We start from the raw sequence: 25351 nt of genomic DNA on the forward strand, positions 1-25351 counted from the left end.
TCGCAGCCTGAGAGACACTGCCCCGTTCTGTCCATTCATCACTGGATCTTGATGTGGGTACCTTGGGTCATTTAACATTAGTGTCTGCAGGGTACGGTCAGTGACGGGGTCACTGTCCATGTTGATCTTACTGAGCCACTGTGTGAATGCTGACACTCACTTACTTTTCTTCTAAGGAAAGGCACAGTGTCATTCTGCTCTGTGATTTACTGCTCCTACCAGATGTTTTATTGACCTTTCCTTAGTCTCCTAAAGATCTAACCAATCATTCCTTTAAGTTCTGATTGTTTTGAAGGGAGTGATTGTTTCTTGTAATTTGGGATGAAGCAGTATCGTGCGAGCATCTAGAACATGAGCTCTGAACTCATGTGTGTTTGAGTTTCAGCCCTGCCCTTGACCTGTGTGACTTCAGGTCAAGCCAAACCTATTCTGTCATTGGTTAAAGCAGAGATGATAATAAGAGTTCATTACCTCTTAAATGTGATGTAAGCATTAAGTGCTTAGAATATTCAATAAGTGTTAATCACACACAATAAGCAACCTAATTTCCTGACCCAGGCCGATAAGCTGCTTGAATATTTGGTATCTGAGTTGTTGGAAAGGACCATGTGATTTGGGGAAAGTCACTTGATTATTCTGAGTTCCAGAAAATGTGAAAACAACTGTAGGACAATGTGCTCAATTACGGAACGACTTTATGGGCTACAGTAGTGGATAAAGCAGACAGTTGGTGTTTATGGGGCTTACACCGTAACAGGACTGGAGACTGATTTCACCTTGTGAAAAGGTGCCACATAAGCAAGTTAGAAAATCAAATGTGGCTCTCCCTCTCAAGAGAATGAGATTCGTGAACCCTTCTAGTCACCAGGAGCGACAAAGATAATGTCAGTAGTCCCAAACAAGTGGCAGAACCTGGTGAAGTACCTTACTGAGGGATTTCCAGACGGCTAAGTAAGAACTTGAACCTGCCTTTTGGGAGCACGGGCCCGGGTTGTGCAGAACTGGCTGTGTCTGCCAGTGGTTGCCTTGCCTGCTTGCTCCGGTGGGAACAAATACGTTAAATGAAGTCTGGGATGTATCTTGTGATCTGGAGCCTCTGATGGTAGAGCAGAAGTTTCTCGGGCACAGAACTTCAGTCTCTCTGAGTTGAAGGTCGTGCCTGGAAGAGGTATGGGAAGGGAGCAGGTGGCTTTATACACAGTATCAAACAAGAGCTTGTTTTTCTCGACCATGCCTTGTAGTATCAATATTTCAAGGATCTAAAGGGGCCCCTGGGAAACAGATGCCCAGCCCGGACTAGGAAGATAAGGGGACAGGACTGTGAAGGATAAAGGGAGGGTGGGAATAGGCCTGGCAAGCCTCCAGAGCACCTTGCAGTGCTCACAGCTGTGAGAGGAAGGCTAAGAACAGAAGAACTGGGAAGAAGTGGCAGAATGCAGCCCAGTTCTGAGAAAGCTGCCCAGCCCACGGAGTGTCCCCAAGCGGAAGTCACCCAGCAGAGGAGCCCGGTGCAGGGCCGGGCAGGAGGAGGCTGGCCTCAGCAGGAACACTGCTGGATCCAGAGGGGCCACAACTGGGGCTGTCCACCAGGTTCCCACGGTCTCGGGGAGGGGTGCAGCACCCCTTTGTGGAGGGGACAGATCCTAAACCACATACCTTCTTGGGGAGCTGTGGCACACGGTGGTAGGTCCTTAGCAATCTGTAGGCCCACAGACCCACCTCTGGACCATCATTTGGTACTGATTTCCTAGGTCAGTCACTGGGGGTGCAGCCCTAAGCGGGGTTGGTAGAAGGGTTCTTTTACCAGGGTAGGGCACTGTGAAAGTACCATGGGGGTGTCCTTCTCCAGAGAGGGTTCCATCAGATTCCCCTCTGGAGGCCAGATGACTTGGGCCTTGCTGAGGAAATAGCAAGTAGAGAGGCCCCGAGGCAGGCAAGAACTTAGCCTGCTGTAGGAATGAAAAGGGCCTACATGCTGGAGTGTAGAGAGCATTCGGAGTGGGGTGGCAGGGGTGAGGTTTGGAGGTGAGCAGGAGCCAGAGAAGGCAAGGCCTTGCCAGCTGTGATGATGCTTTTGGACTTTCTTTCAGATGCAGTGGGAAGAATTGGAGATGTTCTGAGCAGGGGAGGGATGCCACCCGATTTAGATTTTGTAAGGTGCACACCTTCCTGCTGTGTGGAGAATCATCTGGAAGGTAGCAAGCGTGGTAGTGGGAGACAAATTGGGAGATGAATTAGGAGACTTAACAGCAATCCTGGGGAATGGCAGTGGAGACTTGAACCTGGGTGGTGTCAGTAGAAAAGTGGACTGTTTTAAAAGTTATGTTAGAACTGACTGGGCTTTCTGATGACTTCTCTTTGGATGAAAGAAAAGGAAGAATCAAAGCTGTCAGGTTTCTGGCTTCGTCAGCCAGATAGTGATGCGGTAAACCGATCTAATAGGGAAGCAGGTGAGGGACGAATGGGGGGATGAGCATGCCAGGAAGTTAAGACCTCACCTCTGGACAGGCTTGGATGCCCATCAGCCAACTGCCAATGTCAAGGACATTGTACTTGGAGCACAGGTGTCCACGTGCAGAAATGATTCTTGCGGGGAGGTTAGGCTGGAGATAACAAATGTTTGTCAACCTGAAGAAGGTATTTAAAACTGTAAGACCGGGGTGGTATCACTTAGAAAAGAGAGGAACTTCAAGGAGCCTAACATTCAGATGAAGTTGAGGAAAAGGAGTCTGGGAAGGAGAGAAGAGCCAGGAGAGGAGGGAGTCAAGCAGCTCAGAGGAGGGTGCTTTGGGGAGGGGGTGCTCACCGGTAAGGGTCTCAGAGAGGAGGGCCGGTAAGAGGACACTAGCCAAGTCTTGGCAGCATGTGGGTGCACTGGTGATCTTACCAAGATCACCTTCAAGTTAGTGGTGCCAATGGAAGCCAAAAAATGGGCTAAAGAAGAAAGGTAGAAACAGTAGGGATAGAGCGGCCATTTCAAGAGTTATTTTGTGAAGGGAACTGAGAGATGAGCCAGTCACTGGAGGAGGATGTGGAGTTCCAGGGAATCTTAAATATTTGTTTGTTTTAAAATGGAACAAGTTGGGGGCTCCTGCCTGGCTCAGCTGGTGGAGCATGTGACTCTTGTTCTTGGGGTTGTGAGTTCAAGCCCCATATTGGCTGTAGAGATGACTTAAAAATGAAATCCTTAAATAAAACAGAACAAGTTATGAAAAGAACACTGGGACTAATAGTCTGCATCCCACTTGGCTGAGATTAGATTCTCAAACAAAAAGAAGGGCAGAACCTGCCCTAGCCATGGGGTAGAGACGGCCAGGGTGGCACAGACTCCTGCTGGCTCAGGACAGTCGGGGGTGACTGGGAGCAGGTGGGTGTCCTTGGAGGGGGTCCTGAGTGGTGTCAGTCCCATGTCTCCGACCTAGCTCTGATGTGATGAAGCGAGCTCCTCTGTGGGTGCTGAGTGGGGACTTAAGCCAGGCCAGCCTTAGAGGACTGCAATAAAGATCTGTAACAGCAAGAGGGAGAAGCACTCTCCTTCCTCAGCACATGAGAGCAGCAACCAGAGGAAGGGCCAGGTCCAGCCTTTGGGCCTTGGGAACATTAAAACAGACCCTGGAACAAGGAACAAGGTCCTCTGAGACCCGGCTGTGCCATACACTGCTGATCGAGGTAGCCGGCTACCCACAGTGCAAAAGGTGGTGAGCCAAAAACCCTCTCTTGCCATTTCTTTCACAAGGGTTTCCCAAACTCGTGATCATCTCTGGCAAGCGGATGACCTGGGGAACAGCTGCCATGCCAGAACAGTGGACTTGTAGCAAGAGCCAAAGTTCACTTAAGAAGATCTGGGAAAACGTGCTTGTCAGAGATTGGATAATTTCCCCAAGAAGTCTCTGCTGCAGTTTGAGAGCAAGAAAATGAATGGCTCAGGTGAAACCATAAACCTTGATATTCATGGTATTGGTAAGAAAATAATGTGTGACACAGATGTAGAACAATTGGAGAATCCCTTAATTTTCCTGGAAAAATGGGAAATAAGGAATAATATATGGGGCTTCAAGTTAGGAGACTGTATCAGGGAAAGAGAATTTGAGATGTTAGCCTCTGGAATTTACCAGGCACTCCAGAAACAGGGCTAAGGACTGGAATATGGAAGCCCTAAGATAAGGGGTGTCAGAGGAGTATATATATCCAAAAATTAGAAGCGATCAGAAGTGATTTTATTTCCCTGTGGGGGTTGTAAGTACTTGGAGACCACAGGCCACTAGCTTCTGTCGGCCATGGTTTCCTAATCCTGATTCCAGAAAGAGGCAAGATGTGGTTGAAACAGAAGTGTGTCTCAGTTCTCTGAGCCTTTACTAGAATGCTCTGCTAGAAGAGTGCTTTGGTAAATTTTTGACGTGTTGATAATTTCATTTCTTGAGATGATGAATGAAAAATGACAGTAGACTATTTAGATATACTTCTCTCCTAGAAGGAGAGAATATCTCTTTACAGAGTTCGGAGTCCCATGTTGAAAGGTATTCAGGCTGACAGTGGGCGAGTGGTGGGAAAACAAGAGAAAAAGCCATGCCCAGATGTTAGCAGGAAGAGCCTGGGTGAGCAGACAACTTGGCTCCTAGACGGGATGGAGTCCAGCTCTGGCCTCTGGGGGGCTTAGCTTGAATGAAGTGCACACTGCAAAAAGTTCAGGAGACCCTGGGTAGGATCTCATGACCAGAAACTAGAAGGCACCATGGTGTAAGAGAGAGCCTTCCAAAAGGCAGCTGGGTCACATGGTCACATGACTGACATGTGACCGAATGACAGAATGAAGTCACTGGGGTACTCTGGACCAGCGATGGAGCTCTCTCCCGACTGGGAGACACTGGTAAGAACTAGAATCTGTAGGAAGATGGGAGCCAGGGAAGCTGAGGCTTTCCAACTAGGACTAGTCAGTACTTAGAAATTGTGTTTGGAGGGTAAAGGTAAAGAAAGGAGGGGCGTAAACTATGGAAAGAGCCCAGATGTCTGACTGATGAACGGTTAAAGAAGATGTATGTCTACACGATGGAATACTACTCAGCCATCAAAAAGAATGACATCTTGCCATTTGCAATGACTGGGTGAGACTGGAGGGGATTATGCTAAGTGAAATAAGTCAGTCAGAGAAAGACATCATATGATCTAATTCATGAGGAATTTAAGAAACAAAACAGGATATAGGGGAAGAGAAGAAAAAGTAAAACAAGATGAAATCAGCAAGGGAGTCAAACCATAAGAGACTCTTGATCATAGGAAACAAACTCTAGGGCTGGCTGGACGGGAGGGGGTGACTGGACCCCCTCCCGTGGACACGAAGAAAGCACATGATGTGATGAGCACTGGGTATTATATAAGACTGATGAATCACTGAACTCTACCTCTGAAACTAATAATACACTCCATGTTAGTTGAATTTAAACACATTTTTTAAAAAGAAAGGGGCATGATGTAAAGACAAAAGCTGCCAAGACATTGCAGGACACCGCTATGGAGGGATTGGCAAAGAAACAACCTGGAAATGTTGGGAACCTTCCAGAAAACGTGGCCTTGTCAGTATCTGTTTCTGTAGTCTGGGATCAGGCTTTTCCTTTTAGATCTGCTGAGCTCCAAGCCATCGCTGGCCTCTCAGGGTCACATCTAACACTGAAAATTTCTGCTCTGACTATATTAAACTGTGTTCCACGCCTGTTCCAAGACAGCGAGGGCCACTGGCTAAGGCGGTAGCATCGGCATTGCTGGGCCTGCAGGTGACGAACGCAGATTCCTGGTCGTCCCCACCTGCCTTCTGTCCCCAGCTGATTCAGAATCCCTCAGGGTAGATGGAGCTCCCGGAATCTGTACTTCAAACGCGGTTCTCAGATGCTTCTATCCAAAAACAGAGCTTCCGAACCACAGAGCTTCATTGTCTATCCGCACCTCTTCTTGCCCGAGGCCCCCACGAATAGGTGGCTTACAGCCTGAATATTTCTTTTTGTCCACCACAGCTGTGCCACGACTTAACCGATGGGACAGCAGACACGATTTCCTATGGAACAAAGCCTTAAAAAAAGAAAAGTCATAACTTTTCAAATGGGTAGATTTGCAGTGATTCTCAATTCAACACATTAGAAAAATACAAATGCCTAGGCCCCACCCCAGACCAATTAAGTCAGGATGTCTGGGGTAGGACCCAGGCCTTTTTTTTTTTTTTTTCCTGTTTTGTTTTGTCTTAATCTTTCTAAGTGGTTCTGATGTAAGGCCAGGGTGGAGAACCACCCATGTTTAAACATTAGAAAAGTATAACACTTCATCAAAGGCTCCATTCTTCGTGATACCTTTAAATCAACAAATAACTCCTTTTTATTTCCTCTCCATCAAAGATAGCTCTTGGAAAGGATGAAACCAATCTGGCTAAAAGAGGACACTCTATATAGGTAGCTGTACAAAATAGATTTGTGTCTCTTGGCCCTAAAAACTTGCTTTCAGGGCACTGCAAAGATTAGCAGATATAACTGAGCAGCCGTAAATTCTTCCAGAGAATAAGGAAGGAGAGTGCCAAAAGACAGAAATCAAGGAAATGTCAACCCAATTGTCCAAAAGGTGACTCATGGACAATACAAGCCAGTAAGATTGAATCTGTTTCCTGGAAAAATTATAGCATGCTTAGTTAAAAAGACAATTTGTGTGACTTCAAAAAGGAATCAGTAGGAAGAGTAGACCATTGGGTAGATCAGGGGTGCTGGAGGTGGAGGTCATCTCTACCTCTGACGAGATTCATGATTTATGTGAGTTTACAGCTGCTTGAACACATCCAAAGGGACCTCTCATCTGTCTAGTACTAAGATTCTTTGAAAGTTATAGTTGTGAAACTTTTTATTATGAAAAAGAATTTATGTAAAGAATTTTATCCAAAATGATGTTATACTCTAACCAAGGAACGGAAAGAAAAAAAAAAAAAAATATATATATATATATATATATATATATATGTATTTCTCTTCATCAGAGATTGTGTCCTCAGAATTAGGATGAAACAACTAGGGTTAAAAGAGAACACTATATAGGTTCCTGTGGAAAATCTATTTATTATGTGTCTTGGCCACGCTTGGAATAGCCCAGCACACATTCCTCCACATTATGCCTCGAAAAGCTCCCCCTCTCCCTGTAAGGCTGTGCAATAATACGTAACAGACTTTGGCTTATTGGGCTCTTAGCCCACCTTCAGCTTCAGCTCTGGTGACTTACTTGTGCTCAGTGTTTGCGCAGATAACAGAGAACTGTCTGAGCGAGAGCCGACGGTGTTTATCGCACTGTAGATCCCCAGGGCCCAGCCTGCTGTCGTGCACTGTGCCTCCGTGTTCTCTGCACAAGCTCACCTCCTCCTAATGACCACACAGGCTCTGAGCGTACCCTGCAGACTTAGCTGAAGACTGCATTCTGGAGATATTTGCTTTCCAAAGAATCTCCCGTTAAAACAACAACAGCAGCAACAACATTTTTATCTCTACTAAGTATCCCTATTTTCCAATCACAAAAATTTTCTGGAATATTGTTGAAGAGCCCAGCTTTATTAAAGAGCTCCTGGGTCCTTCACAAAAATGCCTTTCCCTCAGATGGAGACAAAGGTAAATGGATTTTCTGAGTGCCCATCAGAGTAAGAAGGCAAAGTCGAGTCCAAAAGCGGGTTTGTGGGACTACCGGTGAGCTGGATCTAACAGAGACCTACAGTATCAAAAACGTAAACAATATCGAAGCTTATTTCTTTTACCTAATAGTTTGAAGGTCTGCTGCCTAGGATCAGTGAGGCGACTCAAGGGTGTCACGGACACAAGCACCTCTTGTCTTACTGCTCCATCATCCTCGGCAGGTGGGCCCTCGTCCGCATGGTCCTGATGGCTCCTTGCAGCCACCAACCTTAGGCCAGGGAGGAGAGGCCGGGCACAGGGGCAGACCCTCCCCAGAAGCTGCAGCCCACATTTACACACACACCAGCCACAAGGAAGGCTGGGAAATGTCTTTATTTTGGGCAACCAGCAAAAATTGAGATTCTATTAAGAGAGGAAGAGAACAGACACTGGAGAACAGCAAGAAGTCTCTCCAGCATATTCCTGGAAAATATCGCATTTAAGAAGGGGGAGTGGGAGGCTCAGGGAGGGAGGAATCATCATCTCATGCAAAGAACGACATCTGGCTTCAAGGATCTAAGTCACCCTCAAAAAGGCTTGTGCTGTCCCTGGCCTTCCTTTAGAGGGCATCAGTCAGACTGGAGGGAACGCCCCTCTACCCCTCATCCCGGGGGGGCTGCCTCTCTGCGGGTCTGGGCTCTGGGGTCTGTGAGGTGGCCTTGAAGGGGAACAGAGTCACTACCCGACGCCCAATCCAAGCAGACCCAAAACCTCTTTAGGTCATCATGACTCAAGAACCACAGACAAAATTCTGGGCTGGAAGTAATGGGCAGAAACTGGAGGAAGCAGGTGCTCCCAGCCACAGAGCTAATTAGAAGGAGAAACCTGTTTTCCACGTGCCCCCGCACCAGCGCACATTCTGCGTCCTTGTCATCCCATGCCTCCTCTGGCACCCAAGCATTTTCAGTCAGTCCCTGGTTGCGTTACTTGTACCTTTCCGCGTGGCCCGCTCTTTCCTTAGCGCCCCTCCCTTTCATCCCTCCAGCTGCGGAGAACAGTTTTCTGGAGCGGTTGAGCAAACCCTCCTACGTCCGTTCGGTCCCCTCCCCCACTTGTCTTTTTTAAACAAAGAGAATGCTGCTTTCTATTACCAGAAGGAAAAAAAAAAAAAAAAATGCTGGAGACAATTCTGTCCTTTAGGTCCACAGGGCAGATCTCGGGTCGCGCATTCTTCTACCTGCGTGGAACTTTAATTAGTTGAAGCAGGAGCTCTGTGCCAGGAAAGGGCAGCATATCGCTGTCTTGATCTGCAGAGCAGATTTTTTTTTTTTCCTCTCCCTTAATAATGCTATTTCAAGCTGAATGCCACTTGCAGTTTGGAAACCGACAGCGCGTGTTATTGGCCAACTGGTCCTTGGTCCTTTCCAGGTGTTAGCGTCCCCCGCAGGCAGTGGTCCCCGCTGGTGATGGGGGAGCCCCGTGAGCTTCACAGAGCGCCTCCTGAGCCTCGTCTCCGGTCTGCCCACAGGCTCATCCTGCCAGTGAAGAAGATGTCTTGTCACCCTCATTTCGGTGCTGCAAAAACCGAGCTAGGAACGGTTAAGTGACAGAGAACGAATTAAAACTGGGTCCGATCTGGGTTGCTAATGTAAGATGTTCAAGAACTGTCCGTGGTTAAAAGAGAATGAGTGTCTATTTTTAACAATGTTCTTTTCTCCCTGCCACAGTCCTGAGATTGCCCTCAACTTTGATTTGATAGAATTATTTTCCACAATCCTCTGTGTCAGGCTTTGAAATTCGGTTCTGCCTCTGGGTCTTGTTTTGCCTTGAGGTAAGAATGGTAAAGCAGGGATCTTCCTTATGTAATCTCTGGGTCTTATATTTTAGTTCTCTACCTGAAAATTTGTAAAGTCACTTTGAATCTACTGCAGTAAAGGGAGACAAGTCTCTCATTTCTGCTATTTAAGAATTAGATATTTAAGATTTAAAGAACTATATATAAATATTGCTTATCCAGAAGCCTTCTGAATATTTCATTTCTAGTGGAAATGCTGGATGCTTTTAGGCAACTTTATCCCTTACCAAATAACTTGAAAGGGAATTTTTAAAATTCTGTAAGGGTAGCCAGAACTGGTTTTTTGTTGGAAGAAGGTAGTTTGCACAGAAAGTACTTCTCAGTTTATAAGACTGCCAGAAAATGGATCTTATATTGAAAATAGCTAAGAGCACAATCATTGTTTTAAGGATTCTTCAAGATGGGAGTAAATGTTCGGTATTTTTAACACGTATTGACATGTATCTGGATGAGCTCTTTTAAATAAAAATCACAAGTTTTATAAAATCTAAGAAAGTTTAAAACTGTGTCACTTATAATGTAAAATTAAGGCAGTTGAAATTCAGTGGTTGACTCATAGCTCCCACATCCCTCTTCAGTTCTCTGTAGCTCAGATGGTTTTCTTTAAAAATTAGTGATATCAGCTAAATGGGACTATTTCCCACTCCTACCCACAGAGAAAAGTGCTTTTTGTGAACATGTCAGCTCCGTCCCATCATTACACGCCATCATGCAGTGCCACAGAAGCAGGCTGGCTGCTCGCAAGCAAGTGCCAATATTAGTACAGTGTCAGGAGCTGAATCCAAATCAGACAACCCCCAAATTTCCACCCATTTACTTTATGCACATCAGCTGCCTTTTCTTTTTAAGAAATTTTGTGTCTTGACCAGAGCTTCAGAGTCTTCCAATCTGGCTTCTTTAGTGTGGACATGGGGAAACTGAGACACAAAGCAGTCCAGCAACTCACCCAATGTCACACAGCTCGAGAACCCAGGTCTATGTGACTCCAAAACCTTTGTTCCTTCCGCAGCGTTGCTTCACAGAGCAGAGACATCTGGTCCACGCCCTCTCCATGCCTTTTCCTACATGGCTGCCTTCCCCTGGTATCAGGCTAAGTAGGAGGCAATCTCACAGACTTCCGGAGAAGCCTCTGGGTATGGGAAGCCAGCCACCACATCCCTCCCTCAATCTCAGCTCCACTCTTTGCAGACAATGTAGGTCTCTCCAGACTAAGCAGCTCCATCACTCCTTCCTATGACGTGCGTTCCCAGTACCAGTCCAGCTGTCAGTGCCTCTTTTATTAAAATGGGACCCAAAGTGGAACTCCTGTAGCCTATTCCTCATCATTGTGCTTCCAGTGTCCATCAGTCCCACTGCTGTCCTGCTGGTCTCCCAGGCCCCCCAATTCAGCCGTCTTTGGCTCTGCTTCTTCCCTCCCAACTCCCAGCATCCAAGCAATTTCTGGCACAGCTCAACCTCTTTCTACTCCCACGACTCAATATTTTTTACTTGACTGTGGACCTAGTCCCTTCACTGGTTTCCTTGCCCCAAGTCTCTCCAGAAATGCCTTCCTAATCCCCAACAGCTATACAAGTTCTGATCACTGTTGTTGTCACTCCCTGGACTAAGGAGCCACCAGCCCTAGACTGCAGTTTTGCTGTGTCTCTGCTATAGCTCTGCGGCTTTAGATACATGATTTATACCTTCGGCCCCAGTTTCTCCTCTTATGAAGTGAAGATATTGAACAAGATAGTCTCTAAAGAGATGCCTCCGGTTCTAAACTGTTGTGTCTCCCCACTCTGATCTGCTCAGCAGACTGCTTCCAAAGAAATCTTCTTAAAACACTGATTTTTTTTTCCCCCTGAAGAATTCTTCAGTTGTCCCTCTCTTCACATAAATCCCAATTTCCATAGTCTGGCACTAAGAACCCCCTACAGATTGGTACTGGACCCCCGCTCCCCCCAACACACCTTATTGTTCCATGCTCTTCACAAACCCACACTCAGGCTAAACTCAACCACTCACTCTGGGTCACACTTGGGCCAAGCTCCCATCTCTTTGCTCTTGCGGCACCAAAGGCCGTCTGCCTTGTGCTATAAGGGGAATATGTGCCTCGGCTTTGTAAGCTTCAAAGTAGGGCCTGCACCTTGCTCATCCTTGTCTCTCACACAACACTGAGCATTTAGGGGGCACTGAGTAGGTAGCGGTTGAGTAAATTTATTCAGCCCAAAATTGCACTAACATTTTTTGGCCATCATATCATAGCCTTGACTCATCCAGTCAAATAAAATCCTGAAGCCTTTTAAAAATATAATCTTTAATTAAGTGAGTTTTCTTTCATTCTCTCCTTTTATCTACTTTTGAACTGATATTCAGAACTTTATTGATGGAGGTTACATTTTCATGCGTTGTTCTTATCTCTACAGATGTTTTCGGTTCTTGATTCTCTTATCTAGTTTATTGGTTTCCCATTATGTTATCCACAGGGGCCATGGGTGTACTGACCATTTCACTGAAGTTGCCAATAGTAATGCTGAACAGGAGAAAGACTGGTAGCTTGGAACCTCATTCTCTGGCTTGACAATGACCTCTCATCCAGCAGTTCTGGAATATGGTTACATAACTACATATGACAAACTGCTCTTTTATTATAATTCATTGTGTATGTAGACAATTTAGAATAATCTATACATTCAACTCACTTATTAAGAACCAAACAGGGGGTGCCTGGGTGGCTCAGTTGGTTAAGGGCCAGCCTTCGGCTCAGGTCATGATCTCAGGGTCCTGGGACTGAGCCCCATGTCAGGCTCCCAGCACAGGAAGGAGTCTGCTTCTCTCTCTCTCTCCCTCTGTCCATCCCCACCCCACTCATTCTCTCTCTCTCTCAACTAAATAAATAAAATCTTAAAAAATAAAACAAAAAGAAACAATAAGCTAAATCAGGTACAAGGCAGTCTGTAAGGCTTTGTGTAATATAAAACAATGATTAAGATTTGGCTCCTGCCTTCTCTGAGCTGCAAAGAGCAAGTAGGACTCATATAGACCAAAGTAGTCCAAAGTAGGATGGAGGTAGGTCAAAGGACTTAGGGAGTCAAAGGATGGAAAAAGGCACATTTCTGCCTGGCTGAAGCCTTACAGAATGAGTAGGATTATCATAAGTGGAGATGAGGATATTAACGTACAGGCTAAGCTGCCATACCAGAGAGAGTCTACAATGTGGAGGCTTTACCACAGTGGTAGTTCATTTCTCTCTCAGCAGTCAAGGTAGGCAGGTGATCCAAGCCAAGCCGCTCTGCTCTCAACAGGCTTCCCCTTGGTGTTCAAGGTGACTACTCCAGTCCTCACCATTGCCAGCCAGAAGGAAGGGAGATAGAGACCAAGACAAAGCATTCAGGTATTTTAAGTAGGTAACCAGGAAGTTGCTTACCTTGCTTACATTCATATCACATTGGCCTGTGCTGAGTCATGTGACCACACCCAGCTGAAATGGAGTCTGGGAAATGTAGTCTTTCACTGGGTAGCTCCATGCCCAGCTAAAATGATTACTTTTGGAGGAGAAAACAGATACTGGGAAGGCAATTCACAGTCTACCATGAGGAGAAAGACAAGTCTCATATTCCATGTGAGGAGAAAAACAAAAAAGGGGGTTTTTTGATTAAAAAAGAAAAAAAAGGGGGGATTTGATTGATAAATTCTCAGTTGAATAGAAATTACTCAGAACACAGATTTGGATTTAGTAGGAAAAAAAATTAAAACCTAAAAAGAAGGAACAGGCTGTCTTGAGAGTTAGAATTCTTCACCTCTGAAAATAGTCAAAAATTATACAAAGAATTTATACTGAGAGGGAAGATATACAAAATGTCAGCTTCTCAGACTGGTGGCCGGGTGATGGGAGGTGGGGTGGAGAAGAGAGGTACAGGAGGGGCACCCGGGCAGCTCAGTCGTTGAGCGTCTGCATTCAGCTCAGGTCATGATCCCAACCAAGGTCCTGGGATGGAACCTGCATCGGGCTCCCTGCTCACAGCAGGGAGTCTGCTCTTCCCTCTCCCTCTGCTGCTGCCCCTGCTTGTGCTCTGTCTTGTGAGCTCGCTCCCCCCCCCTCTCTCTCTAATAAATAAATAAAATCTTTAAAAAAGGAAAAAAAGAAAGAGGTACAGGAGACAGACTGGAAACTGTCAGGGAATTAAACACTAGCGCTGACGTGAGGCAGTAAGGGTGGGAGCAGAAAAAGTGGACTGCAAGGAACGAAGAGAGAAAAACAGCTTGGCTGACCACATGCTGTGCTTCTCTGCAGGGAGCTGGGGTAAGGGAGGGCAGATCTGGGAGCCCAGGAGCATGGCTGCCTTGGAGATTCCGAAAGGAAGACTCCAGGAAGCCCTGCCTTTGCCATGGTCATGGGCTTTGCTGCATCCGAAGCCCAGCAAACAGAACCCAGTTCTCTCTGGGTAAAACAATGAGCATCACAATGGGCTCTGTTCCTGAGAAGGCATTCTGTTCATGAACACGTGTTTTCTTCTCTCTCCTTCCTGATTTATGTTTCCGTTTAAATTCAGTAAAAGCATGACTAAATTTTAAAATAATGTGGCCTGTGTTCCCCTGCCCCTTGCTCAGTCATCAAAGGTATGTAATTTGTTTGTTCTGCAAATGCAACTGTTCTCTGGATTTTATATGGGCTCTGATAGGAAATGTTCTGTGTAACAATAAAAATCATTCCCTTTGGCAGATAGCACTGCTGCTTTGTGTTCTGTCCAAGAATGATATTTCACATCTGTTAAATAGTAGCATTTCCGCCCCTAACCAGAGTCCCTAGGTGGCCAGTTTGTATGCCAAATCAAGGGCGTCCAATCCTGTGGCTCCTAATGGTTGGTCAGAGCCATGTCTCATGGGTCAGAACCATAGATGAACGTACCCAAGCAGCCCCTGCAGATCCCTGGGGGAGGACAGAGGGTGAAACCCTTGGAAAGGGCCTCCAGTGAGGTCCTCCCTCCCTGGTGTATCTTAAGTACTCCTGTTTGAAAGGTAGGAGCATTGATAATGTTGGCACAGTCCCAGAAGCTTCTTTGTACCGGGTACCTGCTAGGTGCCAAGCAGTGGAAATGTTTGCCTGAGGACTTTCATGCATGAAATGAAGCCTGAAGACTTTCATGCATGATCTCATTTGTCCCTTGTAAGGGTCCTATGTGGCTGGTTCTCTCTACTTCCCATTTATAGAAGAAGGATCAGAAAGGTCAAGTGACTTGAGCAAGGTCACACAGAATTCAAACCTCACTCGGTTGGACTCCAGAGCCCAAGTTCGTAATCACTATGTTGAACTGCTTGGTTGGAATCTGAAGCTGTGTAGACTGTTTCTCTGCCCCTTGGGCATTGGAAGCCAGGACAGAGCTGTCCCCCCTACAGGGGGAACGATTTCCAGGAGGAGATCGGGAAGAAAGGGAACAAGCAGAGCCTGATCCTGGGCCCTGGAGAGACCTGGAGGGCACAGAAGGGAGCTTAGCTGAGGGAATACACAAGTCAGCTACGCCGGCCTCACTCCCACAGAAGTCATGGGGGTGAAGAGCTCAGGTCACCTGAGTTCACCCTAGCTATGTGACCTTGGCCAAGGCAGTTACCCTTTCTATGCCTCAGTTTTCCTCTCTGTAACATGAGCAGAACATTCTCCATCTCATAGGATTGTCATGAGGATTCAGTAAGAATATGTATCTGAAACAGAGACTGTTGACTCATCATACTCTTTTTTCCTCTTTTTCCAAGGTCATGACTCCCAATTTCTACCTAGACACATGTCCTTCCAGAATAAAGACTATACTTTCTAGCCTTCCTTGCAGCTGCACATGGCCATGTAACTATGGCCAATGAGATATAAACAGATATTATGTGTCTGCTACCTGGAAAGTCCAGCTGGTATGTACTCTTTGATCCCTTTTCCTCTGTTGTCCCTTTTTCCAATCTGCTGCCTGGAATGGTGGGTGTGATGTCTGGCATTCTGGCTGCCATGCTGGACATGAGAATGAGGCCCACGCTCTTAAAGATAGTGGAGGTGTGAGCTGGATGGAACCAGTGTTTCTGAAGGCTTCATGAGCAAAGCCACTATACCAGTCATTGGTCACCTACTTCTGTACTTGTACGTGACAAACAACTGTCTTGGGTAAACTATCTGGGGGGAGCTTTATTAGTCATGGTTGAATCTAATCTTAACCTGTTCAACACGAAAAACACTTAAAGTGATGTCTGGCATATAGTAAGCAATTCAATAAGGGTTGGATAAGTATTATAATTATTATTAAAATATATAAAAATATATATTTATATATATAAATCATGGGTGAGGTGAGGCTCAATTACAGTTGACCCTTGAACTACACAGGTTTGAAGTACACAGGTCCCCTTGTATATGGATTTTTTTTTCAATAAAGAAAGTACAGAACTGCAAATGTATTTTCTCTTCCTTATGATTTTCCTAACAATGTTTTCTTTTCTCTAGGTTACTTTATTGTAAGAATACAGTAGATAACATGTATAACATACAAAATAGGTGCTAACCAAATGTTTATGTGATAAGCAAGTCGTCTGGCCAACAATAGGCCATTCATAGTTATGTTTTTAGGGAGGCAAAAGTTACACACAGAGTTTCAACTGTGTAGGGTGATCGGCACACCTAACTCCCACATTGTTCAAGGGTCAACTGTAAGAGACAGGAGCTATGGGAAGGCAGAGGACAGAATTGTATCAGAATGCTAGGCCAGGGCTGGTTATTAAAACTGTGCACAAAATTTAGCTCTGAGTTGCCGGGCAGCTTTGGCTCTGAATAAAAGAGAAGCCTTTGCCTCCTTTTGAGCAGAAGTTTCCCATTGTGCAAGGGTTTTGTAAGGCACTCAAATCTAGCACTGCTGTGCAGGAGATTGGATGGAAAAGAGATAAGTGTTCATTAGGAAACCATTGCAGGGATCCAGGTATTAAGCATTAAAGGATGTCAGCGGTGGAAAGGGAGTTGGGGAAAAGATATGGAAGATCATCCAAAAGAGGTAAAGAGGGCTTGACAAGGAATAGCTATGAGGATAAAGGACATGCAGATGTCAAAAATGACTGAAGCATCAATGACATTCAAGCAATTACAGTAGTCAGGTGTCTGCTATGAAAATGCTGTGTAACAAACAATGCCAGGTTCAACACATTTCAAGAGTCGGCATTTGCTTACTGCTTATGGGCGTGCAGGAGGCTTGGACTTTCTAGGGTAGCAGGAGTGAGATATGCATGGCTCCAAGCTGCCATTTGTGTTCAGGTCTGTTCCAAGTGTCTCCTCATTCTGGGAGGAGAGGCTGTCCAGGCCAATTCATCTGGTGGCAGGTGACAGAAATACAAAAGACTAAGCCAAGCCATGAAAGCATTTTTAAGATTCCTGTTTGCCTCACTTCCACTAATCCCTGTTAGCCAAAGCAAGTCATGTGGCCACGTCCAAAGACAACGGAGGCATGGACATATCCTCCAACTCTACCAAAAGGCACTGGAAGGGTCACATAATGGGAGGAACAAAGACTAGGGAACAATAACTCAATCTGCCACGGCAACTACGGTGAATGTAATACCCCATCGTGGAAATTAGAAGTAGGCTGTTGGGTTTCTTACACCCAGGCACACTTGTGCTATGACAGACCTCTGTCTGAGGCAGAGTTCTGATACTGCAGTCGGGAGATCTGGGTTCCAGATCCAGCTCTGGGACATACTCAGTCTTCCTTTTATGGCTGTTTTATGCCACAGAAGTTTAAACTAGATCAGCAGGTGGTCTTTTCTTCCCTGCACCTTTCATCGTGCCCCCTTCGTCTCTCACACTGTAGAGAGGATCCTGCTGTTGTACGAGGGCTCTTGCGGTCAGCCTTGCAACAGACATTAGCAGATTGGCCATAAAAGCAACTACCCAAATTAGACCTGCTACTAGAAATAAAAGACTAGAAAGAAATCTTCCAAGATGGTACTACTATGGTGGGACTCCAGGCTATTTGGGTCTTTCTGGATTTTCCAAACCTTCTTCAGTGAACATAAACAAATTTTACCATTTCAGGGAATTTTTTAATGATTTTTAAAACATCTTGTCGACTCTATTCCTTTCATCCTTGGCCAGTTAATATCTAAAAAAAATATATCTGAAGCATGAGTCAGCATAAGGCACCTGCCAAGCCATGCCTTCTTTGCAGGAACACACTCTTCAACGAACACAAGGGTAGTTACTCTCCTTCTAATATTAATTTCTCAGACATGGTTTGAGCATTCTCTTCACCCCCCAAATTTCGGGGTGGTGAGCAGGGAGATTTTTAGTTTGAATACAAAAGAGTAGATTGAGGTTTTCCTCTTTTTTCCCCTTAGTTGGTGTATTGGCTTTGGACCTGTATGGGCGAAGTCAGGCAGGAAGCAAGTACAAGATATCCACCAGCTATGTACGTGGTCAGGTTTCCAAACACTCCTCTCCCCCAGTGATGCACGGACCTCTGGCAAAACCACACCTGCAAAGAATGCTCTGTAGAGGTTACCTCCACCAACTGAAGCCCCATTCTCTCAGGCACAGGGGAGCAGGTTTTGACTGAGAGGAGCATTGGAACCTTGGAAATAAACCCTGCCTTGACCTTGCCCGCACACACCACTCTGTCCTCGCTCATATCTAATCTCCCCTAAAACTCTCAGAGCCACTGCCTTGTCTTCCTCCCTTCTCCTAGGTCGCCTGGCTTCCTACTCCTGCCCTGCCCTCTAGGGGTCTACCCTGTGGCTCATCAACAATCTCCACGGCAAGTCCAAGGGCCAGTGCCCAGTTTACTCAGTCCCTTGGCTATACGTGAAATCTTCTATTGTTGAGTCTTCAAACTCTTACTCTGCCTATGAAATCAAGCCTCTCCTAGTTGTCCTGAGATCTCTCTGAACATTTCTGTTCTGGTATCTCCCTCTTGCCAGACTTTGCTTGTTCTCCTGGACACTGCCCGGGGCTCACTGGTGTTCTCTCTCCTACCCCCTCTCAGCGCTGATTCATTCTTAGTTCTGGCCATATTTACCCAATCTACATGCCAGTAACTCCAGTCCGAACCTTTCCTCTCTGATTCCTATCTCCTGGAGGTGCTCGTCCTCCCGTGGATGTCACATGGGCCTGAGACCCACCAGCTTGGGGGCTGAATTCCTCTCTTCAATAGGGTTCTTTGGTTGCAAGCAACAGCGACTGACCTGGACTTGCCTGTGCATGGAAGAAACTAATTGAAGGGTTACAAGACAGTTCCTAGAATCAAGAGAATCAGTGGGCAATCTGGTGTCTGGTAACAAGAACAAGACCACTGCACAGATTTCAGTTCCTGGGAGCAAATCTGACCCACCCAATTTGGATCGTGGCTCTATTCCTTGGCGTCTGTGATCAGAACAAAGTGGAACGAGAGATACAAAGGTCCCAGACAAGACAATAGCCACCATGCCTCCCAAATTTCTTTTTCTTGGACTAGGAGGGAGTCTCTCTCTCTCTCTTTCTCTCTCTTTCTCTCTCATTCCCTCTTCCTTAACTCAGGTATCTCAACACTAATCAGTCATTAAATTCTGAGATTTTTAAAAAGTAGCTCCCCAAACAGTTGCCTTCTCTCCATCACTTGGACCTCTGACTTCCTTTGGAGCCTTATTATTTCTTGCCTTGATGATTACTGATGGCCTCCTAAAAAGTCTCTTTTCCCACTCTTGTCCGCCTCTAATTTGTCCTCCATGTAACACCCAGAGTGACCTATGTAAATGCAGATCTAACCATATAACTCGCTTGTTTGGGCTCTTTACCTAGAGGGTAAGCTATGGGATTTGTAGTCCACATTTCTTGAGACCAAATAGAATTCTGCCAGGACCTGGTCTCTACCTACAACCCCTAGTCCCTACTCCCTTCTCTGTAGCATCTTTTGTTTGTTCATTTGTTTTTGCTTATGGCACTCCCTTTGCCTGAGAGACCTTCTTCTCCCCTACTAACCTACCCAACCTGACCATGACTAATTTATCTGCAAAAAAAAAAAAAAATCAGTTGAGGCCTCTGTATCCTCCCAGCTGCCCTCCCCAAGTCTTTCCTGGCATTTCTTTTTCTTTTTTTTTTAATAAGTAATTTATTATTTTTTAAAAGATTTTTATTTATTTATTTGACAGAGAGAGATCACAAGTAGGCAGAGAGAGAGAGGGAAGCAGGCTCCCTGCTGAGCAGAGAGCCGATGCGGGACTCGATCCCAGGACCCTGAGATCATGACCCAAGCCGAAGGCAGCGGGCTTAACTCACTGAGCCACCCAGGCGCCCTTTCCTGACATTTCATGTGGGATTGCAGATCCCTCCTGAGTGCTCCCATAATGCCTTGAACATATCACTCTCACTGCACAAAATGCACTGCTGGAAAAGTCTCTGTTCCTGTACCTACCTCTCCTACTATCTGTACAGTCTTAAAAAGCAGGGACAGGTAGTAGGTGCTCAATAAAAAAAATTTTTTTTTTTTTGGAATGGTCATTGACCCTGGTAGGTCCTGTGACGTCTCTGGGTTTCAGCTTTCTCATGCAAAAAGTCTGCCTGTCCCATGTTGTGAGATTAAGTGGGATAATATTAATGAAATGCCTAGCACAGTGCCTGGTGCCCCGTGACGCCCCGTTAAGTGGTCAGTTAAAAGTCACTTCCTTCACCACCATTATCCTCCTGCCCCAATTTTAAGTGAAAGGGAAAAGAAGGCCTAGTGCCCTTTGCTTAACACTGTTTCCTCTACTGGAGAGGGTGATATTGGAGAAAATGAGGCAGATCTATATTATCCATTGCTAAATCTTTTGCATATGGCCAGGACTTAATTGATACTTTTAGGATAAACAACTAACCGTTATATATGCTTATCGCTTGTGATTTCAAAGAACTTAATATTTGGTTTCCTTTTCCCATTAAAAAAAAAATCACAGGCTTCAAATTATTTAGCATGCATTGTTTCCTTTTGCAAACCAGCCAAGGCTTGGAAAGGATGGAGGCTGGGCTGCTGGACCGAGCACCCCTGCCAGGCTGGTCCCTGCTGGTCCCAGCTGGTCCCAGCGATCCACCGCCCCCCCTCCCACGCCTTACTATAGCCCTGGGAGGGAGGGAGGGAGCAGGTAGGTGATTGCAAATGCCCTGGGGAAGGGAACTCAGGCTCCTGCACCTGCTCTCCTGGTTTGGCACGTGTGCTGGCTCATTTACTTCCCCTAACGGTCCTGGGAGGGAAATACTCTTCTCCTGCCACATCAGGCAGGGTCCCAGAAGGGACGCACTGACACACTCCAGCTGTGTAACTAAGGAGAGTTTAATAAAAGGAATTTAATAGAAGGGTGCACAGGTTTAAGGAAGTCACTAGAGATTAGTGTAGTAACCCAGGGCTAGGAATGGTGGGAAAATCCTTATTCCACCCTCCCACCCAAGAGATAAGAGGAGCAGTCCAGGCACAGCAACCCAGGAGGGAGGGAGCCTGGCCACACTTTCCTTCTGCCTGGGGGGCGGGGGGGGGGGAGTAGGGGTGCTGGTCCCCAGAGCTGAAGGCTTCCCAGGCCATGGACTGGATGAAGAGTCAGGAGCGACCAGTGACCATAGCTAGGTTAGACAGCACTAGGAGAGCCCCCCACACCCCCCATACCCTCCCACCCCCGCACACGTGCCAGTGCTCAGGCTTTTGACCTGTGCACTCTGCACCTCTGCCTGACCACCCAGTCACCTGCCTCCATCTCCCCGGCCTCATACACCCACCATTCCAGCTTCCAGTCCCACCACTGAAACCAGGGCAGACTGCTTTGCTCCCGGCTGCCTGGAAGTTTCCGTGAGGACCCTATGAGATGGCCGTGACAGCATGGAACAAATGGGGAACTCCCAGATAAGGAAGGAAGGTGGCCCAGTCTATATGAACACACACGCACACACACCCCATGCTACTCTGAACACACACCCATGCTGCTCTGTGAAGACACACACACACACACACACATGCTCTGTGAACCTACACATCCCCCCAAGCTTCTCTATGAACACACACACACACACACTCACCCCATGCTGCTGTATGAATACACACACACACACACACACTCACGCCCCCCATGCTCTGTGAACCCACATACGCACCCCATGCTGCTCTGTGAATACACGCACACACACGCGCACGCACACACACATACACACACACACACACACACACACACCATGCTGCTCTATGGATACACACACAACCCTACCGCGCTCTGTGAACCCCCCCCCCCAGGAAACCACCTGCTCCCATATCTCCACCCATGGAGACTGTGTCCACGAACCTGCCCTAGCACAGGCCCCCATGGCAGTTAGGATCCATCTTCAGAATCAGACTGACCAGGATTGGAATCTTGACTCTACCACCAGTTCCGTGAATTTGTGCCTCATTTGTCAAATGGAAATGATCATCGTGAGGAGGAGCATTAGGATTCGAGGCAACATGAGATTTGCTTTGTACCCATTACGTGTTATCTCTCACCCCAGCATGGCGAGCTGCAGCTTTGCCCTACCAGAACTTTGACCTGATTGCTTGCCCATTCCAACTCTCAGAACCCTTTAAGAACAGACACTTCTGCAGCCAAGAAAAAGGACGATGCTATCTGGCAGGGATATACAGTTTTGAAGTACTTTCCCTTGGCTTATCAAACATGACTGTTAAAAAAATCCAGTGGGAATGGCGGCGCAGATATGACCCTGACTCTTGCAAAGATGAAGAAACTGACACCAGAAGATACCAAATGACTTGTTCTGGGTCACCCACGGAGGAACCAGCTGAGCTGGGGGCAGCCCACAGAGGAGGCAGCACCAAAGGGCTGGTCTCCGCCGAGCAGGTCCGCGCTCCAGCCCCCAGGGACCACCGCCCTCCCACATTACCCTACAGCGGCCTTCACGCTCTGGCGTGCTGGATCACTTCACAGTATGTGTTTCCCCAAATTGTAATGATGTCCTTGTTCTCAGCAAAGAATATCTGAGCCACTGCCCCAGGCTCTGTGAGCAAGCAGGGGAGCGGCGGGTGCCGGCACTGGGGCTGGCCAGAGCCCGGCGCTCTGCTGTCCAGGCTTTGGAGACACAGACTGGCTCTGGGGCTGCCCTCCAGTGTTCGCCCCCTCCCCTTCCTTGGGGCTTTCTCTGTGGTGGGGTGGGGGGGGGGGACAACAGGACCAGGCCCTAAGCCTCCACTTCCTGCAGGTGCACGTTTGACAGCGAGAAGCCCATCTCTGAAAGCACAGAGTGCCTTAGCATCCTCTCCTTCGGAGAGAGCTATTTTTGTCTTTCATCTTCAGAAACTGTTCCCAGATAAAGGAGACAAGTGTCAGAAGGGAAACCAATACAACCAGTGTCTCCAGCCCAGAAGAGAGCAAATCACTCTTTCCCCAAGGACAAGGACAGCCAAGCACAGCCCCAGTGGCACTGGAGCCAGCAGCCAGCGCCCTTGGGTACCGCACCCTGTCCTGCACCCGGCCGTCATTGCTTTGTGAGATTCCTCTCCACACACGTCACCTACCCAGTTCGTTGCCATGGTTACTAGCAAATCACAGGACAGCCTGGCTACCTAGCAGTGTGGGAGAACAGTGGGATCAGAAGCGATGGGGGAAAGCATACCTCCCCCAGCTTGGTGGCTTCTCCTGGGCAGATCCGCGTGGTCCCAGAGGTCCGCATTTCTGACCTGCTGGGCTCTGGGCTTAAGGACAAGCATTGTTTGAGCGCAGGACATTGCTTTCCTAATGAGTTCTTCAAGGGCTTCTCCTTCTGGTTTGGGAGCCCCTCTGCCCTTCTCCAACCCTGCCTTTCCCTGACCTCTCTCTCTTTCTCTCTCTCTCTCTCTCTCTCTCTCACACGCGCACACACACACACACACACACACGCACGGATGCTGTGATTAAATAGCAGGGTTGAGTGGGAAGGGGTGGAGCACGCAGCCTACACCACTTGAATAAGCTCTTTTTAAATATCGGAGGATGGCATGAGTCAGGGAATTTTGAAGCCATGATACAATCAGGACACTGATGCCTCAAGGGAGTGGTGGAGGCAGGGACCATAGGCTCGCCCAGATCCTAGAGAGACCAGGCAGGGTCTGGTTTCCCAGCCGCAGCCTTGCCGGGGGCTGCAGACCCTCAGACTTGGAGTCCTGGAAGTGGGTGAGCTCTGCCCATCTCTGATGTAGTATGATAGTGCTTGCCCCTAGGCACTGCCTTCCGGGGAAGAGCAGGTCTGAGAGCTGGAGAAAGCTCTCGAAAAACAAAGCTGTCTGCCTCTCCTCCACCTCTCCTCCTCCCGCTCCTTCCCTACAGAACCAGGCCACGGGAGCAGGAGTCCAAGCTCCAGAGGTTGGTCAGGGGGTGGGTGCCCCTTTGCAGCAAAGCAGGGGCGAGAAATGCATGTCTTTGTTTCCCTGACAACCACAATTGCCTACTTCTCTGATCTCGTCGATTCCATCAGATTTTTCTGGTCTGTTTTGCTTTTCCCATCGCAAAAGCAAAGTCCAGATGGTAGATGGAGACCCGGAAGAGTCAGCAGGCAGCAAAGGTCAGGACGTGGGAGGGATTCTGCCCCTGCTGTACTAGGCTGGTTCCGAGGACTCAGTTCAAGACCCCTGCCTTCACGAGCAAAGTGTATTCAGGGAGAAGAAGCAGACAGCCTCGCAAACATGACCTTATGGAGCACCACAGGGCAAGGACCAAGGAGACCAGCAGTCTCTAAAAGGAAGAGGGGCAGGGCTGCAGGCCTAAAGTGTGTGACACTCTACCAGTGGGGTACAAAATACAGAACTTCTTTTTCGAGTTATTCTATCTCTATTTTTTTATATCTATTTTGGTACATGTCTTATAATGTATATAACTATATAATGTATATAAATATTTCTAATCCAAGGTTGTTGCTCATGATCAAGCCATCCTGTTCACATTCTAGGCAGCAAGGAGAAAGAAAGGAAGAATTACATGGCCCTCCCATGAGGACACTTCCTAGAAATTGCACTGTGCACATTTGGCATTTAACTGGCGCTTAGTCATATGACTTCACCTCACTGTAAAGGATCCTGGGAAATGTAGTCTGCTCTGGGATGCCATGTGCCTATTAGGGAACGCTATACTAAGGAAGGAAGGAAGGAAGGAAGGACAGTGGGGTGCCACCAGCACATGTGTATACTTAGAAAAAAAAATAAATGTACTTGTTAGAGGCATAACCAAAATTGGGACTTTTGGAGTAGAATTTAAAGACGACTGCTATGGATTACAGTACCCTAGAAATACATAAAATTGACTGAAGGAAAGAATGAGGGTTTTTTTTCCCCTCACCACCTTGCATCCATCCATCCTTCTCCTGGTAAAATAGTAGGGAGAACTTTGTGCGTGGGCTGATCTCTCCCCCATTCCTAGCCATGCCATTGTGAGAGAGCCCTAATTAGTCTTGGCTAACCAACTTCTCCTACTCCCTTTCCTACCCACTTGGTCATCAGGATTGGTGCAGGTTACTGAGGGTCATGTCCAGGACTTCCAGTCGACATTTGGAACGCGGAGGGTGAGCATAAAGGTATCAGCACATGAAGTCTGCAGCCGCCCAAACCATCCTGTGCCCTGGATGGGAGAATACAACCCACATCTAGAGGAGAAGGGAGCCATGCCAGGAGAGGACCAGGTCCTTGTGATACTCTGTTAGCTCCTCTATTAAGCTGCATCTCAACACAGCATGACTTGTGATGAGGAGCCATCCTGGACCAGATGGATGAAGTTGGTCTCCTTGAATGCGCAGAGCAACTAGGTAGAAAGAGCCTGGGATGGGTGACTTCCTGGAGCTGAGCCACAGTCCCTGACTGGATATCTGTGTGAAAGAGAAATCAATTTCCATTTTGTTTAAGTGACTGTTTTTTAAGAGTCATCA

The 25351-nt window shown here is 47.1% G+C and overlaps 1 long non-coding RNA gene across 1 annotated transcript; it reads right to left on the reverse strand.

Moving 5' to 3' along the window:
• Window positions 1-675: 675 nt before the first annotated feature.
• LOC309860545 lies at window positions 676-13132 on the reverse strand. Its single transcript, XR_014309439.1, has 3 exons — window positions 12659-13132; window positions 2499-2628; window positions 676-1159 (listed from the first exon to the last, which is right to left on the reverse strand). It is a non-coding gene; the product is annotated as an uncharacterized lncRNA (long non-coding RNA).
• Between the last annotated feature and the right edge of the window lie 12219 nt (window positions 13133-25351).

Source organism: Mustela nivalis (genome assembly GCF_964662115.1).
Source record: "Mustela nivalis genome assembly, chromosome: 2".
Taxonomy (NCBI): Eukaryota; Metazoa; Chordata; class Mammalia; order Carnivora; family Mustelidae; genus Mustela; species Mustela nivalis.